This window comes from Perca fluviatilis, chromosome 2 (genome assembly GCF_010015445.1).
Source record: "Perca fluviatilis chromosome 2, GENO_Pfluv_1.0, whole genome shotgun sequence".
NCBI lineage: Eukaryota > Metazoa > Chordata > Actinopteri > Perciformes > Percidae > Perca > Perca fluviatilis.
This window is the reverse complement of record NC_053113.1, coordinates 44,114,923-44,138,788: the sequence shown is the minus strand read 5'-3', so window position 1 is coordinate 44,138,788 and position 23,866 is coordinate 44,114,923. Positions and strand designations below refer to the sequence as shown.

General features: G+C 41.3%; 1 protein-coding gene across 7 annotated transcripts in view; it reads right to left on the bottom strand.

The window, feature by feature from the left end:
- nf1a (neurofibromin 1a) overlaps window positions 1–23,866 on the bottom strand; it is a 393,989-nt gene that overhangs the window by 81,769 nt on the left and 288,354 nt on the right. The gene's annotated exons all lie outside the window — the stretch shown is intronic.

Below are 23,866 nucleotides of genomic sequence, written 5' to 3'. Positions count from 1 at the left end.
CTGATGGAAACGTTATTTGCCGAATAAATAATGAATTGCGATTAAGTTTTAGGTCATTTTATGGTTGCAACCCGCAATAAAACGAAGAAGTTTCAGTTCATTTCCGCCCAGTATTTCGGCTCTGTTTGCAAAACAAAAACAGATGTAAGTGGACAAACGAGGAGACGATACTTTTTTAATTTAATTTACCAGAAAAATATAACAGCTATTTTAGATAGCAAAAATCTAAGAAACGCCATCATTTATCAGGAGCTCGCGAAGGAAATGACCAACAGTTACAACAGGGACATTAAACGCTAAACTTGAAAAAGCTTAACGTGGTTTAATGTACCTAAACAACGATCAATCATCACCAAAAAATCCTCTTCTATATTGCTCATCATAACCACTTAAAACGGTCAAATCTAACCCAATGTCCAAATATTATGGACGTTATCTGACACATTAACGTGAGATAACTTCTATAATCGTTGGATTTCGATTTAGTTTTTTTGACAGGCTTAAGTGTTCATGACAAGATATGACCATCTGGTGATGATTGATCGTTGTTTAGATACATTAAACCACGTTAAGCTTTTTCACGTTAAGCGTTTTAGAATGTCCCTTACGACAAGCCGTGGGACGTCCTGCGGAGTAAATGGAAGGCGCTCAAACAGCGATACACGGCTCAAAAAAGAGAGTTGTCTCGCAGCGGTGCCGGAGGGAAAATATAAGGCAAGTTCCACTTTTTAGATGAGCTGGATCAGATCCTCGGCCAAAGGCCCATCGGAGCTTAGGCTATGGGCCGTTACAGAGTCAACGCATCGGTACGCATACGCGTCCGCAAGGCTACGCATCGCTACGCTTCAGCCGCCATTATGCGTCGATGCGTAGCCAAATGTGTCGTCCCATTTTTTGATACGCGACGCGCCAATGTGCACAATACTATGCGTTGTCGGTGGGGGCGTATTGTATTGAATCAACATATCTGTGCAATTTCATCAAACGTAGGACTACTGAGTCACATTTTTCGGTATGTATCAAAGTTGTGTGTAGTCTATGCTGTGTGCCCTCCTCAAGAGGCGAGAGAGAGACCCAAATGTATCTATATATTTTTAAAACCTGCTAAACCATGTTTAAGCGACCTTTTATCAATGTATTGGTCAGTGCTACCCAATCGTAGCATACTGTACTGGTGGGGAAACACGCCAGCATCTGATAAAAAGAAGTCAGCCAGCCAGCTGCTCCCTGACAAGAGCCACTCTCCGGGAGGGTCTGGCTCTGCCGACCGAACACCGTGGAGCACTCTGCTACCCCCTGTTGCGTGGGCGGTGTATTGCATTTCACGCATCGCCCGTGACGCTTGGGTCTACTTGCGTCTGCTGTTTAGACTATGAAAGGGAGCGCGTCGCTCTCGTTGCTTGTTCGCGTTGCTCGCATTGACTCTGTAACGTCCCTATAGCTTGGCTTCTAATATTAACAACAACTACTTTTGTCTAGCAAAACTTTGTTCGCAAAAGTTCGCTTGAATGTTGTGCGATTCAGTGCAAAAATGAATGGAAACACCATAAAATGTCTCAAATCAATTCGATATACCAATTTAATCGCAAAACAGCATGTGACGTCATTACGCACAGGTTTTTATTCGCTTTAGAGCCGTTGGATGGAAACACACTTTCACCAGCTTTATTCGCATGAGTTTTTTTAACCGAACTTCAGATAATTTGATTGACAAGTGGATGGAAACTTAGCTAGTGAGAGAGAGTAAAAGAGGTGCTCAACAGCTGTTTTTTCGAAGTCAGCTTTTTAGATAAAATTGTGGTCACCACTGTTTTTTTCTTGCCTTTGTTTTTGGTGTGATTTACTAGTGTCGGGTTGGCTCTGTGGAAGAGATGAGTAGATTGGATGTTTTCTTTTGAGATTAGTATTGATGTTGTGCTATTGTGGTAAGCTAGTTCAATTTTGACAGACTGTACAGACAAATAGTTATTCTTAGTTATGTTATTAGGCTGTATTTTCATAGATTTTAATCTGCTTTATTGCAATAGATTCTGTTGATTTTGTTCTGTGATAGTTTCCATTTTGTCCTTTGTTTTATAGATACTTATAGAGTCACAATTAACATCACAAGAAATGGAGTTGGAGAAAGTGTTTTGTTTTAAAATAAAGAAAAACCCACAGCTTACTTTTACTGTTAAAAATGTAGATGCTGTGTGAGTTAGGGCCATGAGTTCTGAGGGGGGGTAGGGGCCTCCAAGATTTTGTGCCCAGGGGCCTCTGCATTCTAAATCCGTGCCTGGACGTCGTACTACACTGTTGAAAAGCTTCGGAAGCGATTCACAAAAATGGCGGAGAGACTAGAACGAGTGATAAGTGTCTGAATGTCCGATTCTCTCTGACCTCTCTTATACAGATATAAATAGAAAGGCTGCTGGGTGGAGAAAAGTAGCCCAGGACGTTGACATGTTACGTCGGTTAAATGTGATATAGCGGTATAATGTCAGTTGTCTGTTGCTAGCTAACCAATTAGCATTAGCAGGTTTGTTTATCAGTACCATAGCAACGCTAACTTCCGTCGGATAGGAACCGTCCGTAGCCTTATTTTTCAGTTGTGGCTGACTATCAAACTAGACAATAAAAGAAAGTTTAATGTTTTTCTTTTGCTGTATTTATTCATTCTTCACACACAGAGGATTTAACCTGAACCAGGCTTAACTCCTGAACTCATAGTCTCTATCTCTTTTTTTTTTTTTTTTTTTTGTGTGGGGGGGGGGGGGGGGCTCAGGCAGCAAAAAACAAAAAAAAAAAAAATAATTAAAAAAAAAAAAAAAAAATTTTTTAAGAAAGAAAAGGAATAAATAATAATTTTTTTTTTTTTTTTTTTTTTTTTTTTTTAAATTAAAAAAATAAAAAAAAAAAAAAAAAAAAAAAAAACAAAATATTTTTTTTATAAAATTAATTTTTTCAAAACATTCTCCCTTTTTTTTTTTTTTTATTTATTTCAAACCCACAATGGAGAATACAGCTTCTCTTGTGAAAGGAATTTGTGATTTAAAAAAGTTTCTAAGCCCAATAATAATAATAATAATAATAAAGACATTTAAAATGACACTCCTCTGTGTGCCTTTTGATCATATCCTTAGAATCTGTAAATGGTCTCCATAACATTTTTGTGACATGACAAACTGACCTCAACTCTCCTGCTTACAATATATTTGAGTATGATTGTCAGTGCCAAGGGAAAGAGAGGGAGATGGAGAAGGAGAAAGGGAAAGGGAGAGCATGCAGGAAGAACCAGGTGAGGAAACAACAACAATAAATTGACATATAGAGGATAGTGGCAAGCAAAACAGTAACTACTCATACTCCTATACTAACTTAGCGGCATTAAGTAGCCTATATTACATTTACTTTTTGTAACATTATTTTTCATCACATTTCTTCATAATAAAGGAGGAGGAAAACAACAGGGAGAGTCCATAAGGGATGAGAGGGAATTGACAAGTGAAAGAAATGAAGAGACAGAGGGAGTGCAACATAGAGACCACCAAGCCAAAGCAGCAGAGACAGAAGAGAGCTGTTCAGACTTAGGGGATAAGGACACTGGTCCTAAACAGTTAAAGCTGTCTCAATACCCTCATACTCAGTTTGGCACACAAGAAAAGAGCCTTTCAAGAACAGTGGTTCAAAAGTTTCAGATGGGTGGAATACTCAGCTAGACAAAATGCTGCTTTCTGCTTTCCTTGTAGGGTATTTGGCAAAAATGTCAGAAAGGATGCACTTGTTAAAGGTCCAATATGTAATATTTGTACTGTAATAAATCCAAAAATGACACCAATGCCTCATCAGATATTAAGGAAACATGTTAAACTGAAATACTATCTTTTCTGACAACAATGCTAATTTCAGTATTTTTCTTTTTGAAATTTACATTCCGTGACGGAATTTATGTTTATGTTTTGATCTGTGTGTTGTTATCAACGGCCCAGTTTGACAGCCAGGCTGGGTTGCCAGATATACCTGTAAACGTAAACCCAGCACGCTACCGGCTATAACGGTAGTACAGCCATGAAAGCAGCAAACAAACGAACAGGATCAACAGAGATAGATTCTACCCAACCTAAAAAAAAAAACAACATTTTTCTAACAGTTGCGTGACCAGAGACGTAACAACCCCTGGTAAATATTGGAGATGCTATTTGAAAGATGGAGACAGCTTAGAGCCCAAAAGGACGCAGAATTGGCTTATTTCCTGTGACACCGGTAAGCTTTAGCTTCAGGCTAATTTATCACAGCTACTAGGGGCATTTTTTGTCATTTCAACATTTGTGTACTCACATTGAATTATATAGCTAGAGTACCGGAGTTGGTTACTTGCAAAAACAATTGAGACAGTAAAGTGATCCCGACTGGTCCTGGCTAACGCTGCCTTGCTAACCCTGCTTACTGCTGCGTTACACGCCGGGGGACCAGGCAAGCCCATGGCTGTTTACAGCGTGTAGCCTCTTCAGCGGCTGGAGCCGACAACGGTGAGTTATTTTAAGCCACGAGGGGGCTGTAAATCGGAAAAGAGAGGACTGTGAGTTTGCAGTGTGTTTAGCGATTGTTGCCGTAATTCTAAGCCAATGAAGTGTGTTCCGTCGGCAAGGTAGTGGTATATTTAGCGTTTCGTATTGTAATTCTAAGCCGAGGAAGTGTGCCTGACTGGCGTGTGGAGAGGACGGTGAGGTTGTTGTGTTTTTAGCGGTTCATACTGTAATTTTAAACCGAAAAAGTGTGTCTGTCAGTTGGTTACAGAGCTCCGCGTGAGCACGGGCTTTTATGACTGTCAATATAGCCAGAATGTAACGTTAGCTACGCTGTGCTGTGGATAAATGTCTGGCTATGTGAGACTAGCATCTAACGTTAGCTACTCTGCTGTGCTGTGAAGTAATGTCTGGCTATGTGAGAAAAGCATCTAGCAACATTGTTGTGAGTGCGGCAGTCTCAGCCTGGCAACCTCCGTGAACTTCGAGTCTGGGCAGGAGGGGGCGGGGGAAACGACTCTCCAGTATTTTGAATTTGTACTGCAGTAACTATTTTAACCGCTAGCTGCCAGTATTACACACAATATTACATATTGCACCTTTAATGATGGAGTTAATAACTGGCAAAAGGCACTTAGCAAGTTTCAAAAACATGAAACAACACAGTCACATAAGGACAGTGTGGTTTGTTGGAACAGCTACAAAGCAAGCCTGTCAAAAGGGAATGTTGTAGAGCAGATAGAGGCATACCTGTCAAGTATCCCGTTTTGGCCGGGAAAGTCCCGTATTTTACCCTTCTTTCCCGCCGTCCTCCCGTATTAGTATTTTCCAGTAAATCTCCCGTATTTTAACCTGCGTTATTAAAAAATAATACCCCGGGTCCGAGCGGAGTAAAAAAAAAAACATTCCCAATCAGAGCTCTGTCAGTAGCCTCCGATAACTGCCACCTGCAGTAGCCTACTACAGATACTGTAGATGGCAGTTGTCGCGAAGTTTGTGAGGTCAGATGATGAGTGACAACGCAGGAAAAAAACAAAAAAAACAGAGACGGATGATGACGCGACAGACGGTGAAGTATGCCAAAACTTATGAAGGCTTTACTATGCATTCCCCATAGCAATGCAAGTTGAGAAAGGGTGTTTAGCATGGTATGAAAGATTGTTACAGAGAATAGGATGACGTTAGACAACAGAACTGTTTGCGCTCTACTCTTGTGTAAACCACTCTGTAAACCACTCTGGCCCACTCTGGCCCACACAAATACACTCCTTCCAAAACAATCTTAAAGAATGCAAAGTCTGCAACAAATTTATACAATAACTCACTAAAAGAGTAAAGAAAAGTTATGTGAAATGAAAAGAAAAACTGTAAAAGAAAAGCAATATGAAATGAAAAGAATGTGTGGAATGAAAATAAAATGTAAAGACAAGCAATGTTATAAATTGTAAATGTTTTCAGCATTCTGCATCAAGTGGTGATTTTAGCTTTCTTGTACACCTGTCTTAAAATGTAAGGGATACTGGAGCTTGGTTGGGGTGGTGGGACTGCTTGCGGTGAGCACCGGAAAATTTCCCTTATTTTCAAATCCAAAACTTGACAGGTATGGATAGAGGCAGCAAGTACCACTGAAATTAGCAGTAACCTGCTTCTTGGGGAAGCAAGGCATAGCATTCAGAGGTCATGATGAAACAGATGAGAGTCACAACAAAGGCAATTTCCTAGAGTGCATGTCACTTTTGACCAAATTTGATCCCTTCTTGCAGAGATACACAGCCCCTTCAAACACCACGTACCTCTCATCTGATAGCCAAAATGAGATGATAGAGTGCTGTTCACAAGAACTAACAGAAAATATCATCAGTGAGATAAAGGGAGCAAATATGTATGCCATTATGGCTGATGAGGCCAGGGATGGAAAGACGGTTGGCACTCTGTGTTAGATACGTGTCTGTTGAGGGGGCCGTCAAAGAAAGGTTCCTAGCCCTTACAGAGGTGTCACAGTTTGATGCTACTTCGATAACATCTGCAATTGAAAATCAGTTGGTAAAGAATGGAATTGATCAGTTGAAATGTGTGGCACAGACCCACGATGGGGCAGCTGTCATGAGTGGAGATGTTGGGGGTGTACAAGCCCATTTAAAAAAAAAAAGCACACTGAGGCAATTTATGTGCATTGCTATGCACATGAGTTAAATCTTGTTTTATGTCACACATGCAAAGCTGTGTCTGAAGCCACAGAGTTCTTCAACATGCTTGAAAGTCTCCATTCTTTCTTTAGTGTCTCCCTTGTAAACCACCATAAGTATGTGGACACTCAAAAGAAGTTAGGGTTGCAGCCAAGAGAACTTGTGCAGTTGTCAACTACACGCTGGGCATGCCAGCTTCATTCAGTGACTGCAGTGATTGATAATTTCCCTGCTATCATTGAGTGCCTCTCCACAATCGAGACACCTACAGCAGTTGGATTGAGGGCAAAACTCAGTAAATTCTCCTCAGTGTATTTGCTGATGGTTTTCCACACTCTCCTGTCTGTAACAGCAGGTTTACACAGATACCTAAAGAAGGAGACCATTGACATTGCCCAAGCAGTGACATACAAAAATGCAGTGACTGACACCATGAAGCAGAAACGCAGTGATACCACTGCTGCAGATCTGTACTCCAGAACAATAGCTATGTGTGAGACAAACCAGATAGCAGTAGAATCATCCTCAGGACAGAGGCGGAAGACAAAGAGAATGGATGAATATGTTGTTGAGTCAACTTGTGGGGCAGGCAGTGAAACCTGTGGCTCTTCAGAGTCTGAAGATCTCAAGAGGAAACTTTTGTTTCCTTGTCTGGACCAAATGATCTGTGAACTTGAGAGGCGTTTTTCTGGTGTGAATGAGGATGTGCTCAATGGAATTCAGGCATGCAGTCCAACCTCAGGCCATTTCTTGTCTGAGCCTCATCTGACAGCACTGGCTCTGCATAATGATATTGATATATTCATATTGCATATATTGAACTTAAATCAGAGGAAGTGATAGTTGCAAAAAACTTTCTGAAGCGCAAGAGTGAGGCTGGTACAGTTCAGGACATGCTAGCAGTGTACAAACTCCTAGATTCGGAAATGTTCCCTTCACTGAAAGCTGTTATGCAGGTTGCCTTGACAATACCAGTTAGCAGCTGTACATGTGAGCGGTCTTTTAGTGCCTTGCGTCAGCTCCATACATGGCTCAGGAGGACCACAGGCCAAGGCAGACTCCAGCACCTAGCTGTGATGTCTATTGAGAAGGAGTTGCTTGAAAAAATTGAACACCAAAGGGTCACTGACAGGTTTGCCACCCTCAAAGTGCGGCGACATATATTAACTCTCCCAAAGTAGAGCCAAATGGGGATTCAGGGGAAGTACTTCAAAGATTTCCCTCTCTTTCTTTTTTTTATATCTTTACTTTCTAAGTATTTTCAAGACCTCTGTAAATAATCTGGATATTTTGGACTTTTTGGTTTTACCTTCTTTTTTTTGCTCTTGATGTGAAGCTTGTTTTATTATTATTTATTGATGACTTATATTGGTTTATGAAAGTTCAGACAGGCATGCAACCAGATATGTTAGAGATGGCCATTTGTAAATAATGTACAGAAGATGAATTACATTTTGTTGTCCAGGTACCGGTTACTTTGTTCAATGACAATAAAATTGAATCTAATCTAACCACTCTGATGACTGTTGATACAAAAAGGAGGCACATGGAGTTAATGGTCAGGAAAACCAGCTGAGTGAAGAAGGTTTTGTGTTTGTAACAGGGAGCTGTCTGTGTGAACTCTCACAATTAAGCTGGTGCTCTGAAAAGGTCTAAAAAAAAGAAAAAAATCTGGATGTTGGAGTTAGTTAAACCAATGTTAAAATTATAATGTTATTTTTCAATAGACATATTTTTGGTTTTTGTGTGAAAACAGGGTGGGTGGTGGCAGTGGGGCTCATTGGGTGCTCAGCACCCCTAAAGCTCTGACCCTAGAATCGCCCCTGCCCGATACGTTCCACCGGCACGATCCGTTCTGCGCATGTGCAAGATGACACGTATGGCATGACGTATGCGCAGATGATAATACCAAAGCCGGTCTACGGAAAGCCATTCCACTCCCTATCCAGCCCAAGGGGGTAAGCTTCGCTTCAGAACTCGAGCCATCTATGGCGCCATTTTGTTGCTACCTGGCCATCACCTCCTGTTAGCATTCCTCTGACCGCCATTTTTTTTTTACGTCATTTTTTTTTTATGTCACTTGACTGCGAATAACTTTACATCTGAAGCGTTTAACCCTGTAAGACCCAAATATAGAAAAACCTAAAAAAAAAAATATTTTACCTTTCAGATGTTGTTGTAGGAGGCCTTTGATGCAGAAATTAAAGAGTTTTAAAAAAAAAAAATGTTCATATACGTTTTTAGAGAAATGTTGTAATATTGCAACATTGGGCTTAGCTGGGAGCAGAATATCTGTATTTGTACTCACATTGTCTGAACAATAATTCAGAACAAATAAGGGTTCATTTGCAGGTTTGATTGCTTACTTAGCCCCATAAAGGTATATAACATTAATAATAATCACACATTAGTCATATTTTTTATGAAGTCATTTATTAAAAAAAATATTAAACAAGATAAAACTCTTGCTTTTTCTAGCAACTTCTCCATTCCTTTTTTTTTCTTTTCATGACTGACTTTCATTGGTTGTGAAAGTCCCAAAAACAGTTCTTGTCCTCTGAAAAGCAAAGACGAACATCACACTTGCTGCATTGCGTGTTGGTGTATCCTTTATCGCAGTGTCTGCAGCGTCCTCTTCCTGTCTTCCGTGGGAAATGTGCAACAAGGTCCCTGCGTGCATCCAATGGAAGGTGTGCACATCTCTTGGACGGTCTCTTCTGAGCATTCAGAGGGCTTCCTGATGTCACTGCCTGTGTTGCTGGGCTCCCTTTGCCTGGAGATGGCCGTCCTCTCTTTGGAGTTTGAAGGGTTGTGTTCACCAGGATGAAAGAGCATGCTAGCTGTGCCTGAAACTGTCTCCTGTTCATTGTCTCTTTGCTAGACATCTTGAGAGCTTTGCAGTCCCGCTTGTAGAGGAGCCAGGCATTGACCACAGCCAGAATGATGGTGTGCCAGAAGATGTACATGTACCAGCGACGGGATTTGATGGGGAACTTGTATTTGGCTGTAAATGAGTCCAACAAATCCACACCTCCCATGTACTTGTTGTAGGCACCAACAATGTAAGGCCTCTCAACTTCAATGTAGGTTCTGTTGGCTTTGTCCCAGCGTTGAATCTTCTGCACAGGTTCAGGTCCAGCAAAGGATGACAGAAGTGTGACGGCCCTGTTGTCATACCATTTGACAGCACAGATGTTGTGATTCCCCTCCACTCTGACGTCATAGCTTCCTCTCCCCTTTTTCTTCAAGCTCTTCTCGTCTTCAAGGTTACAGTTGGGTAGGCGCACCTGCCTGGCTGTTCCCACATAATGAATTTCCCGATCAAGGAGCTTCACTAATAATGGAACACAGGTGAAGTAGTTGTCTGCATACATTTTGTAGTTCTGACCTTCTGGAAGTGTGGAAGCAAGTTTCATCACAACATCACCTGACAATCCAAGTTCAGATTTGGCTCGTATTCCGTTGACACTGAAAAATCAGTGTTGGGACTTATGAAATCTTTTTTCAGCCAGCGATACCGGTCGCGGGGCATGGTGTGTTTGTTTGTTTTTGGCTCGATGTCCACGTGATTATCAGCCGGACAGTCCAAGGGTGGTTGGTTTTCTTTGTCCACTTGTTGACAGACATCTTCATCACTCTCATCAGTGTCATTGAGTTCCATCTCAACTTCACTCTCCCCATTTTGGATGATATCAATCACATCCTGCACACTGTATCGCGGCTCTCTCCTTGCTGGTGGCATTCTGAAAATAAAATATCAATTAATTAACATGTATAAATATGCTTTTTATATTGTAGTACACAACCTGAAGTAATAGATAGGGTGGTGGTGCTCAGGGTACAAATGTTTTCCAGGCAGACAATACTGTCTGCTTATTGTAAGTTGCTGTAAATGGCATAGCCAATGCTCTCTCTTTATCATGCTAAATGAAACATGCATCCCAATCACCAGCCATTTAGTCACACAATACTGCCTTGACATAACAATACTGCTTCTTATGCTCTCTAATTATTATACTAAAAGGAAAACATGCATACCCCCACTTACATCCACACCCCACATTCAGGAACATTTTCACCTTTCCCAGAACTGAATTGTCTGTTGATATCCTCTGGAATGTTAGAACAGTCTGATCAAATTAACTACATTTTTTAGAGATAAAACTTTTAAATCAGTCAAATTTGACCATAACACAACACAAGGGTAGAATGTATACTGTCAATGTATAAAGAAAATACTCTGTTTCAGGCAGTGGTGAAGTGGAGGGAATACAACCTGTTTGAGCCCACTGCAACAAGCCTGCTATTTTGACTACCACACTCACCCAGTGTTGTATAATTGCAACAAACATTTAACAAGCTCTAAATGGAATTTGATGCATATATTCCAAAATAACTACATATGTACATGCTCTAGACATTATTATAACAACCAAAAAAAATATAAAAGACATTTTACTTACTTGAATCTGATGAATCCAGTCCAATGAAAAAAAGAGATGTTCGAAGGAAAGCTTGAGAGGTTGTGTGAGTTCATGGCCATAAGGCGGGACTTATAAACAAATGTATGAACCAATAGCATTGTGAGACTGAACAATAGGACCCAATGACTAAGTAAATGTGGTATAAAATAAGATAAAAAATAACAGTGTTTTTAAGGATGGCTAAAGGTAACGTTGTAATTTTACAACAAGGGGTGTTACAGGGTTAAAGACTCTATTTGTCCATTGTTTATTTCTAAAGAAACACAACAATGTATAAAAGGCTCCATTACCTTGTACCTCAAGTTATGGCTCCGTAGCAGACGTTTTTGTAAAAATAGGCTAACGACTGTGTCACATAGTAGAGGAATTACCGTATAGTACAGGATAAGCTTGCAGGCAGTTTGGCTTACATGAGCTGTTTAGGATTAATTACTAATGTTAACTAGCATTTTCGTTAGCAATAATTAGCCTGTGTCCATGTTATCTCCTTACATATACGTACACTCTCCATCTCTGTAAGATTGGGAATGATTGAGATTTCTCTTGGCGCAGCTACCAGAAGACTTCCAACTTTCAGACACGTTGCTCACGTCACATTCTCTCAGTTGGAGGCTGCGCAGTAAAGCTGGCCATCACCGGAAAAGTGCTTCTAATAGCCTTCACTGGTCTCCGTCCAGAGCAACGGGGTCTGTTGGTCCATTATAGACTGTCTATGATCCAGCCCCATTGTACTGGATTTTGGTTGCAGTTCCACCAGAGTTCCACTGGGGGTGATCGCGGTCCAGTGCAAAATGAATGGGACTCTATGGAGCTAGACGGCTAAATTTGTCTCTTTTGCCTGATTGTTGTTGAGAAACCTCAGATTTGATTGTAGTTTTTGCAAGTTCAACATGGGTTATAGGTCGAAAGTTGAATGAACGAGTACTTATGTCCTTTTGATTTCTTGCAGGGTGAGTCGTTGTAGCCCATAACACGCTAGCATTCTGCTAATGAATGCTGATTGGTCAGTGAAGGAGTGATTACGATCGGAGATCCCGCTTGACGGCATCCGAAGCAGAGCCTGAATATCAGAGTGAATATTTCGGTGTGGTCTTTAAAACATTAGCAAACCTCTTTCTAGCACATGTATTAACAGGGAGAGCCTTACCTGTTAGCTGTGTTGTCGATGCCTCGAGAGAACAAAGGAAGCGACTCAGAGCTTGCCGTAAAGCAGTATCTCTGGCCGTAAAGGTGTATGACGTCATTGACATTTTAAAAGGCTTTTTAGAACAAAAAAGTTTCTTTAAAAAAATCTAACACACAGCAGTGTGTATTTTTTTAGCCTCCCCTTTCGAATGCAACATTCAAATTACTAGACAAAAAATTATATCACAATTGAGGTTACAACCTTCTCTAACCTGAAAGCCAGTATCTTAGAGAGTATTTTGTTGTCCAGGGATGACTAATGGGTCTACAGTTGAAACCAGATATTTACATACACTTCAGAAAAGAACACAAAAACTTTTATTTCTTTACGGTCATATTAAATCAGAGTAAACTTTTTCTGGTTTTAGATCAATAAATATTAACATATTTTTTGCATTTGTTAAATGTCAGAATTGAGCGAGGGAGAATTTTTATGTATTTTCTTTATCACTTTCATCAAAGTCAGAAGTATACATACACTAAGTTTATTGTGTCTTTAAACAAAAAGAAAACTCCAGATGATTCCATTCTGAGCTTAAGAAGCTTCTGATAGGTTAATTGATTCCATTTGAGTTAATTGGTGGCACACCTGTGGATGCATATAAAGGCACACCTCAAACACAGAGCCTCTTTCTTTGACATCATGGGAAAATCAAGTCAAATCAACCAAGACATCAGGAAAAGAATTGTGGATCTCCACAAGTGTGGCTCATCCTTAGGTGCAATTTCCAGATGCCTGAAGGTCCCAAGTTCATCTGTTCAGACAATAATACGCAAGTATAAAAAACATGGGAATGTACAACTATCATACCGCTCAGGAAGGAGACGGATTCTGAGTCCCAGAGAGGAACGTTTTTTGGTGCGAAATGTGCGAATCAATCCCAGGACAACAGCAAAAGACCTTGTGAAGATGCTAGCTGAAACTGGTAAAACTTAAGTAAGATTATCCACAGTAAAACGAGTCCTGTACTACCATGAGCTAAAAGGTTACTCTGGGAGAAGAAAGCCATTACTTCAAAACCACCATAAAAAAGCCAGACTACAGTTTGCAACTGCACATGGGGACAAAAATCTTAATTTCTGGAGACATGTCCTGTGGTCTGACGAAACAAAAATTGAACTGTTCGGCCATAATGATAAACGGTATATTTAGAGGAAAAAGGGCGAAGCTTTGAAGCCTCAGAACACCATCCCAACTGTGAAGTATGGGGGTGGTAGCATAATGTTGTGGGGCTGCTTAGCTGCAGAAGGGACTGGTGCACTTCACAAAATAGATGGCATCATGAGAAAAGAAAATTTTGTGGATATATTGAAGCAACATCTGAAGACATTAGCCAGGAAGTTAAAGCTTGGGCGCAAATGGGTCTTCCAAATGGACAATGACCCCAAGCATACCTCCAAATTAGTTACAAAGTGGATTAAGGACAACAAAGTCAAGGTATTGGAGTGGCCATCACAAAGCCCTGATCTCAATCCCATAGAAAATGTGTGGGCGGCACTGAAAAGGCGAGTGCGAGCAAGAAGGCCTACAAACCTGACCCAGTTACACCAGTTCTGTCAAGAGGAGTGGGCCAAAATTCCAGCAAACTATTGTAGAAAGCTTGTGGAAGGATACCCAAAACGGTTCAACATCTTCTCTATATTTGCAGTAACACTGTCCACAATAGCTTTGTCTCGTTGTTCACTTGGCTCTTCGTTGTCGGTGGGGTTGGTCCCGTAGTCTGCCTCATCCTCCGGTTCCAGATCATCGTTTTGGCTAGCGTTAGCATTAGCTTTTAACGTTAGCTTTCTTTTTACGTTCTGATCTCTTGTTCATACTCGACTCTGGGTGTGCAAAAAATGTGTCAAGTGACATTATGGAACAAACGTACACAAAATGGTCCACTGGTGGGAAAATTAGTTGAAAATTATAGTTTAAGGCAATTCAGCGGGGAGCTGATAACTTTGTTTATTCGGGTCGGTGCATCACGTTATCCCCAACATCAGTTTTCAAACAATTTCTGAAGTACTTCACCATCAGATTGAGCCGAACCCTTTTACTGCTATTTTTGGCATTGCTCCCAATTTGGGTCTGCCTAAGGTGAAGCTACGGTATTGGCCTTCTCCTCCTTACTGGCTCGTAGCATTATATTACTCAAGTGGAAAGACCCTGCTCCTCCTTCCCACTCACAATGGCTTAGAGACATTATGTCCTGTATGAATTTAGAGAAAATACATTACACTACCCAGGGTTCTGAGGATACATTTTACAAAATATGGCGCCCCTTCTTGACATTTTTTGAGAAACCAACTACAACAGAGTAGCTATTCCCTTCCCCCCTCTTTTTATATATATTTAGGGCCCGAGCGCAGACAGCGGCGAAGGCCCTATTGAAACTGAAGGAATTATTCTTTCTTTCTTTCTTTCTTTCTTTCTTCTATTATTTTCCCGTCAAATGAATTGGCTTTTTGAGGGGCTTAATATATTCAAAAACTCACCAATTTTGGCGGTCGCATCAAGTCTGGTGAAAATTTACGTATTTTAAGGGTTTCGGGAATAGGCGCACAAAAATGGCTCGCTGCGCCCTACAAAGTTAAGAAAATTGAGCCCCTCCAGTGCGTTTAACGTAGACTCACGAAACTTGGTACACCTATGTAACATGTCAAGATGTACAAAAAACTTCATTAGAGCCATACCCTAAACCCAACAGGAAGTCCGCCATTTTGATTTCAAAGTTCGAAATTAGTGCGATTTTGGCCATTTCCACATGTCGTACTTTAACGAACTCCTCCTAGAGATTTCATCCGATCAACTTCAAACTCGGTCTGTGCCATCTTAAGATGTTAAAGATGAAAAGTTGTTAAAAGAAAAACTTTTCGTCATAGGACGTGGCGGGGCGGCCATTTTGTGCGTTTCGCCGCCAAAACAGGAAGTGGCTGTAACTCGAGTGTACGTTGTCCGATTACCTCGAAACTTTTCAGGATTCATAAGAGTCCAACCCTGAGGACAAATAAAGGCCGATATTTACTTAAAGTCATAGCGCCCCTAGTGGCAACAGGAAGTAGGCCTAAAAGTCAAGGTGCTATACTTGGTCTGTACCATCCCAACACCTTAACGATGAAAAGTTATTAAAAGAAAAACTTTTCGTCAGACGGTGTGGGCGTGGCGTCGTGGCCATTTTGAGTGTTTAGCGATGACCAAAGAAGTTGTTGTAACTTGTCGTATCTGCCCGAAATTTGTCAGGATGGACAAGGGTCCAGGCCTGAGGACACCTACAGGCCAAAATTGACTTTTGGTCATAGCGCCCCCCTCTGGCCACAGGAAATCTGCCCACTTACTCAGGCCACGCCCCCTTTCATAACAATTTGAACCGTTTAAGGTATACCCTTGTGTGAGGTATCAATGAACTCAGCAGAGACTTCCTACTTCATTGGTGATGGTTTGGCCCGCCCCCTATGTTGAAGCCACGCCCTTTTTAATAAATGCTGACCCATCTAAGGTAGAGTCTTGTGTGAGGTATCATTGAACTCAGCAGAGACTTCCTTCTTCATTGGTGATGGTTTGACCTGCCCCCTATGCATTTGGTCATAGCGCCCCCCTCTGGCCACAGGAAATCTGCCTTATATGACAAACATCATCCGATTTACATGAAACTTATAATATGTGGTCTACATGTGATACTGAGCCAGCCCCTATAATATGACCACGCCCACTTACTCAGGCCACGCCCCCTTTCATAACATTTGAACCGTCTAAGGTAGAGTCTTGTGTGAGGTGTCATTGAACTCAGCAGAGACTTCATTTTTAATTGGTGATGGTTTGACCCGCCCCCTATTGTTAAGCCCCGCCCCCTTTCATACAATTTGAACCGTTTAAGGTATACCCTGGTGTGAGGTATCAATGAACTCAGCAGAGACTTCCTACTTCATTGGTGATGGTTTGGCCCGCCCCCTATGTTGAAGCCACGCCCTTTTTAATAAATGCTGACCCATCTAAGGTAGAGTCTTGTGTGAGGTATCATTGAACTCAGCAGAGACTTCCTTCTTCATTGGTGATGGTTTGACCTGCCCCTATGCATTAGCCACGACCCTTTTCACAGCTAATCAACCGTATGACGTAGTCTTGTGTGAGGTATCGTCGAACTCGGCGGGGAGTTCCCTTTTCATTGGTGACAATTTGCGGCATTTGAGTGCCGCGCAAATGCACGGTCGCAAGGAGCGGCGTCCGCCGGTAACCACGACGCGCACAGAGGCGCGAGGGCCCATCCATCGCTGCTCGCAGCTTTAATTTTATAATTATTTATTTTTTTCAGTTATTATTTTAAGGTGTGTGTTTGATTTTTTTTTGGTCATTCTGTACCTTCTCAACCTTTATGTTTTATGTATTATAATTTAGACTGTGTTTTAAATTATCTCTTGTAGCAATCCTCAATACAGGTTTGTTTGTAATTGGGTGGGAGGGTGGGATATGGGGGGGTATGTTCTGGTTAAAAAGGGGAAAATATGTATATCCCATTGTACAGTAATTGTTTTTTGCAATTTTGTCATTCAATAAAAAAACCTTGAAAGAAAGTGTACCATAGAGCATTTCAGCTACAGGCCTCTGAGTGTGGATGGACCCCTCATCTACAGTCCCATGAAGAAAAATAGAGCAAAACCTCACTGGAAGTCTAAGACTGCATAACCTCGCCTTTGCAGGTGTGTGTCCAAAAATATGTATGCTAGCCTATGGCCCTATTATCACCAACACATTGACCAACTTTAAAAAGGTGGATGAGCAACTTCGCTACACCATTAAGTGGCATTTGAACACCCCAATTTGGCACAACATGCATTTAATGTCTGGTAACAAACATTTTGTTATTCGATGGGGAAGGTATGTTGAGCTTTGAGGACCTGAGAACTAGCTTTGAGATCCCTAGGACATCCTTTTTCCTTTATCTTCGCTTAAGGTCATCCCTAAAATGGGGAAACAGTCTCGAGACTCACCCAATCATTGATTTTCCTGTGAGAGGATTGGTGTCCAGGATTCATGCTAAACTGGTGCAAGTATCCGTAGGAGAACTCCCAACAGTAAAGAAATGGGAGCCAGAGCTGAGCCCGGAGGGGAATGTAATTAATTGGGAGACAGTTTGGGACAACATTTCCCACTGTTCCAAAAACCCAAATCACCAGCAGATCCACTTTAACATATGTCATAGGACATATTGCACACCTGAGAAGAAATACGTCTCCAAAGGCATTCCTACTCCGTATTGCACGTTCTGTCAACCTGAACAAACTGGAACTTTCCTGCACATGGTCAGGCAGTGTGACCAGGTGCATGAGTTTTGGAATAAAACAACATCAATAATATGTGATAGGATGTCGAATTTCTACTGACCCAATTGTTTTGTTACTTAATGACGACTCTAAATTACATCCGCTTGGGAGACAGAAGAAAACCTGGCTAGCCGGCTCAGAAAATGATAGCTCAGCGCTGCCCCCCCCTCTCCCCCACCCCCACTCGCTTTGTGTAAAACAGTGGTTGGCGTATTTTTCTAGACATAGTTATGCTTAAACTCTCTACAGCAAGGATTATCAAAGCCAAGTCATCGACTATAGACCTATGGAGAAACGCAGCAGCACAAGTATCAGTCCTAATGACCTCAACACCACAAGAACTAGAGGAGAGCGACTAGGCAAGGTGTGATTTTTGATTCCCGTTTTTGTTGTTTGTTGGTTTTCTTTTCCTCGAGACCGCAGAGGGTGGGGCGTGGGAGAGGGTTGTTATTATTGTTCAATTGTGTTTGTATGTTCTGTATTTTTAAAAATATAAAAAAAAGCAACAAACTTTTAGGTGGATCTAGTCAACCCGCTTGGAAGAGGAAATGAAAGTATCGACTTGAACTTCCTGTTGCCAGTAGGTGGCGCTATAACTCAATATTGGCATGTCGATGTCTTCAGGCTGTTTGTCTAGTTACAAAAAACTTCCTACATTAAAGCACATCTCCTGAAAATTGTCAAAAAGGTTCATAATTTGCACAGCAAATTCGATACAGCTTACTTCCTGTTAGATTTAGGGGATGGCTCCAAGAGGCTTTTTGTAAGCCTGGATATATACGTATGCTTACTAGATTTGCCTATCAAGCAACAGACCATTTGAATAGTCCAAGCACCTAATGTTTCTGCTCAAAGACCTATAATATTAATATTTAAAGTTGCAAGCAGCGATGAACAGGGCCTCGCCCTTCCAGGCACGCCGGTGATACTTGCGGGACGCTAATTGATGCAGTTGTGGATTTACTAACCATCTGACACTGCGAGCACAAGTTAAACATTATTTGGTGTGCGTTTGGGGGCGCTATGGTCCCTGCTGGTCACGCCCGAGCACAATCACTGCATTGTAACACTTCCTCTGTCCCCAATGTGGTGCTAGAGAACACACCATAATTATAGGTCATGTTGCTGTATATCATGTTTAGACCACACCAATATCAATTTTATGCAAATCGCATTATGTTTGTCACATAAGGCTGACTTCCTGTTGTCAGTAGGTGGCGCTATGCCTATGACTCAATATTGGCATGTAGATGCCTTTAGGCCTAAACTCTTATCCATCATGTGAAATTTGGGGCACATTGGACTATGTAAAGTCAAGTGTGTTATGGCGAAACATATACATTTGTTAAAGTCTTGACATGCTGCAAGGATTTGAGAAGGATCTGTTGAGTCCTCCAGGATAAGTTTCAAAAAGTTCCATACCTGTAAAGGGCCTTAAATGGTGTGTTGTCACATCACCTATGACATCATTGTTTGATCTATTGACTGATCTTTGGCAATGTAGGGTCACATAAGTGAAAGGATTATACCAACTAAATAAGAAACAAATCTGATTAACCCCCTAGGAGGAGTTCTAAAAACTTTGCATAAAATTCAAAATGGCCAACTTGCGGTTTGGCGGAGCTAAAAAGGCAAATGGGAAATATGTCAGACGATGAGATCAATGTCTACGAATTTTTGTGAATATCGGCGCAATCTTGTCAAAATTTAGCGTATTAGAGGGCGCTATAGAGCCCGCTAAACGCACATAAACCAAATCACTTTAGAGTCTTGCCAAGTCCCCAGGTTTTGATGTGTGTGCCAAGTTTTGTGAGTTTTCGAGTATATCAACGGATATAAAATGAATGTTCCCGAACCTATAAGAACATGAGACAGACTGAAAAATATAACTCTGAAGCAATCCTCAGACTCAGTACACACAATGCCTGTATTTTTTTATATGGAGCTGATACATATGACAATACGGCTATGGTTATAACCAATTAGAAAATAGCATTTATTCAACTCTTGGGCAACAAAGAGTTGAAGAGCAATTGACAAGGCACCATTGTGCTCAGTAGGCTGTCCTGGCATGACATCACACAGTAACCCTGTGGATAACACCGGCATAAAGACTTATGTATAGTACAACAGCTATGTACATTTTTTACAGTTTGATATTCTGAACACCAGAATTGCCAGAGCGGACAACATTTGGTGTTGTGATTTAAAGTGTAACTTACTTGATCATTGTTATTGTTTCCTTCCTACCTTCCTTCCTACCTTCCTAAACACCTATTCTGCACATTACTATCGTCATAATGATAAATAATGATTAAAAAACAAATCAAGCCAAATAAAGGGGTTCTTAGTGTGGTTGAAAAAAAAGAAAAAATCCTTCAGTCGCCAGGAGCAGCCCCAATATATAAATAATAGTATAATCAGGAATAATATTGTGACTCACTTGAACAAAACACTAACTTTCTAAATTGTATCATTTTTATAAGTTAGTATGGGTGTACAGGATCAGATGACAGGTTGTGTGTTGACTGTTGAACTAAAAGAGGCGCACGGGAGAGATGGAGACAATTATAGAAGCTGAGGGGGACTTATTGTCATTCTTTGAATGAATGTGATAATGTAATAATTTGCACCCTGATTGCATTTACTATTTAGTTTACTTACCAAAGTTTCAGCATTTTCTGAATGCCTTTTAGGCATACGCTGCAGGTTATATGATGCTTACAACTCAAAGCAGCATCAGATTGCAGGTGTTGATCATAATAAAGAGGCAAAATCCCTCCCCTTCCGGTAGACCTCGTGGGACCTTATTTCGGAAAAATATGTATGGTTGTGAAAGGGAAGAGAAATAATCTTTTGATCCCGTTTGAATTGAGCCATGGATTACTCATAGGATGTTTGTCAATTTAAAAGATAATTTTACAAGTGAAGAAAGTCAGTTTAGGTTTGTCGTAGTACCGCTTAATTTTGTGTGAAACCGCTCATGAACTACATATCTCATCTGGTACAATATACGTCACCTTGCTTGCTGCTCGGATTACTTGCTAGGTAGCTTAGCTATGTTCCACAACACGGGACATTGAAGCGAAAGAACAAGCAAGATCCGTTGCTTGTGTGAGAAAAGTTACATCCCGGTACCAAACATACAGGCATCCACTTTGGGGTGAGTTGTCTTGCCAATTACGTATTTTCACAGTCTTTTGTACTTCAACAGTTTTACAACAAACAGATACTTTCTTGACTTGCAAAATTATCTTTTAAAATGACGATGTGTAATTCACGGCTCTTCATGGTATGTGGGGGGCTGTGTGTGTTCTTGCTCTTCACTCTTCTCCTCGCTCAACAAATCTGTCCTTCACCGCCTGCAATCCATTGAAAATGCTGCTGCTAGGCTACTTACTAGATCAAACAGGCGCACCCATATCACCCCTCTACTCTGCTACCTTCACTGGCTTCCTGTAACTTACAGGATCCAATTTAAAATTCTCACCATAACCTAAAGGGCTCTACATGGTCAGGCCCCTGCTTATATTGCCAACATAATTCACCTACACACCGGTCTATCAACCAAAATCTGCTATCCACGCCACGCACTCGTCTGAAGACGTGTGGATAGAGCCTTTGCCGCTATGGCACCCAGACTCTGGATTGCTCTGCCAACCAGCATTTGGTTTGCTGAGAATGTGGACTGTTTTAAGGGACAAGTGAAGACTCACTTGTTTAGGCTAGCTTTTGGGTAACCTCTATCTTTTATTAATTGATAATTTTACTTTACTTTATTGTATTCTTAGACTATTTTTCTATTATGTTTATATTGTCTATGCACATTGTAAAGCACTTTGTGACCCTGTCTGTGAAAAGCGCTGTATACATAAATTTTACTTGCTGTATGTATGTAGCGCTATAGAGATGGAGAAGGAGAACGCGTTAATGGCCCATCAGCCAAACAAAAGGATACAGGCTCTTGCGGTTATAGTACCCCTAAATACGGTGGCCGAGACGGTTCAACACAAAGACAAAATTTACAACACTAACACAAAAGCTACAACACAAACATAAAAGCTACAACACTAATGCAAAAGCTACAACACAAATACATAAGCGACAACAGAAGTGAGTGTGTTGTTGACAAATTGAGCCGAGGAGGAAAGTTCTTTTGTTACGTTAAGTGAAGCTGTTTAAATCACACAAATATTATATCCCACTGTTACGTGCTTGTAACTTGTTAACCGTATTTATCTGGTTATTGATCAGCTCCCAGCAGCAAATTCCCTTGATACGGTTGGTTTGGAAAGTGTGTGTGTGTGGGGTATGGTTACGGTAAACAGATGTTTAAAGTGAATGCTAATTGTGTTACCTTCAATATGCTGCCTATTACAGTGTTAGGGGTGTAATATGTCATACATACACACATACACGATCTATGTTCACGGTCGTACACGATTGATCTGAATGAAATAAACCCAGAATTTAACCATGACCTTGCTTCGTGCTTACTACTGGAAAATAAAATAAGTAATAAATAGGCTTTTGTATTTGTGTTGTAGCTTTGCATTCGTGTTGTAGCTTTTGCGTTTGTGTTTAAGCTTTTGTGTTTGTGGAGACTGACGTGACCAGCAAGCGCTATGCAGAAAGCTAGAGCAGCCTACCCACCTCCGCATTTCATTGAAAAACCAGGTCTATTCCTTTTTCTTCAATGCCAAATAGTTTCTGTTATCACAATGACTCAGTGAAACGCCTGCAGGCGCGGAACAACAGGTCTTGTTATCGTCTAAACTATCTACTCGGACAGAGAAATTTTCTAACATGGCGGCGGCTAACATAGCTACTGATGCTAGCGCAGTCTCGAACATGGAGGACTTTATCACTCGGGTCTTGGAAAAGCAACAAAGTGTGCTTGAATCAGTGATCTACAACGCAGTGAAGACAGTGCTAACAGAAATGATTGCCTTGCCGCAACACAACGGGGCAGAGCCTGAGATGCAGGAAATTATGGTACGTGATGCGATGCAACCGGACTGCAGCACTTTCACGATCCAACGGCCTCGGGAGCTTGAAGAGACACAACACAAGCTACATGCTAAAGGCACCTCAAACTCACTTATCTACCCGGCCACCCTGAGAACGACCCACGGAGGGAGAGAGTTCACCTCCACTACAGCCACAGATGCGGGCGTCTTCTATCGGGAGGTGGATATGGAGGACGACGTGACACCCACACGAGCCGCTCCGCACCACGGCCTGTTGCCAACAACGGAACCAGAAGATGGCGGGGGAACTACGCGGCTGGTGCTGGAGCAAGACTTGTTTTTTCTAAATCTACACACACTCTTCTAGTAACAAGTTGAACAGAGCTAAATGATCTGCTAAGGAGAGCCGAGTTCATAATGCACAGAGTGAGGCAAAATTACTATTTTAATAGCTGCAAACCAAGCAAATTGCTTGCTCTGAAATTAAAACAAAGCGAATCCAGAGCTACTATCAACAGCATCAACCCAGATCCGACACAGTGCCAGAAGTTTCTTCAAGAACTAAACCTGCCTCTTCTTGACCCAGAGGAGGCAGAAGAACTAGGTCAACCTATAACGTTAGAGGAACTTAAATCAACATTAAAAACAGGGGAAAAAAAGGGAAAACGCCAGGGTTGGATGGAATTCCATCAGAACTACAGTATTTTGACATATTAGGACCTACCATTTTACAAGCTTTAACTTCAGCCATAGAGAAGGGTACTTTTCACCAAAAAAACAACACTGCACTAATTTCTGTTATACCCAAAATGGGCAAAGATCTTACGGAGTGCTCAAATTACAGAGCAATCAGCCTCATTGGAACTGATATTAAGCTTTATTCCAAAGTCTTGGCACTCCACTTAGAACGCTTTATTGACCAACGTAATTACGTATTAAATAACGTAATTAATTGGGAGACAGTTTGGGACATTTCCCACTGTTCCAAGAACCCAAATCACCAGTATATCCACTTCAACATAAGTAATAGGACACATTGGACTCCCCAGAAGAGATACGTCTCTAAAGTCATTCCAACTCCCTATTGCACGTTCTGTCAACCTGAACAAACTGGAACTTTCCTGCATATGGTCTGGGAGTGTGAACAGGTGCACAAGTTCTGGAATAAAACATCAATAATATCTGATGTGGGGGCGGCTTCCAGCTCGCCCAGTAGAGCGTGCGCCCCATGTAGG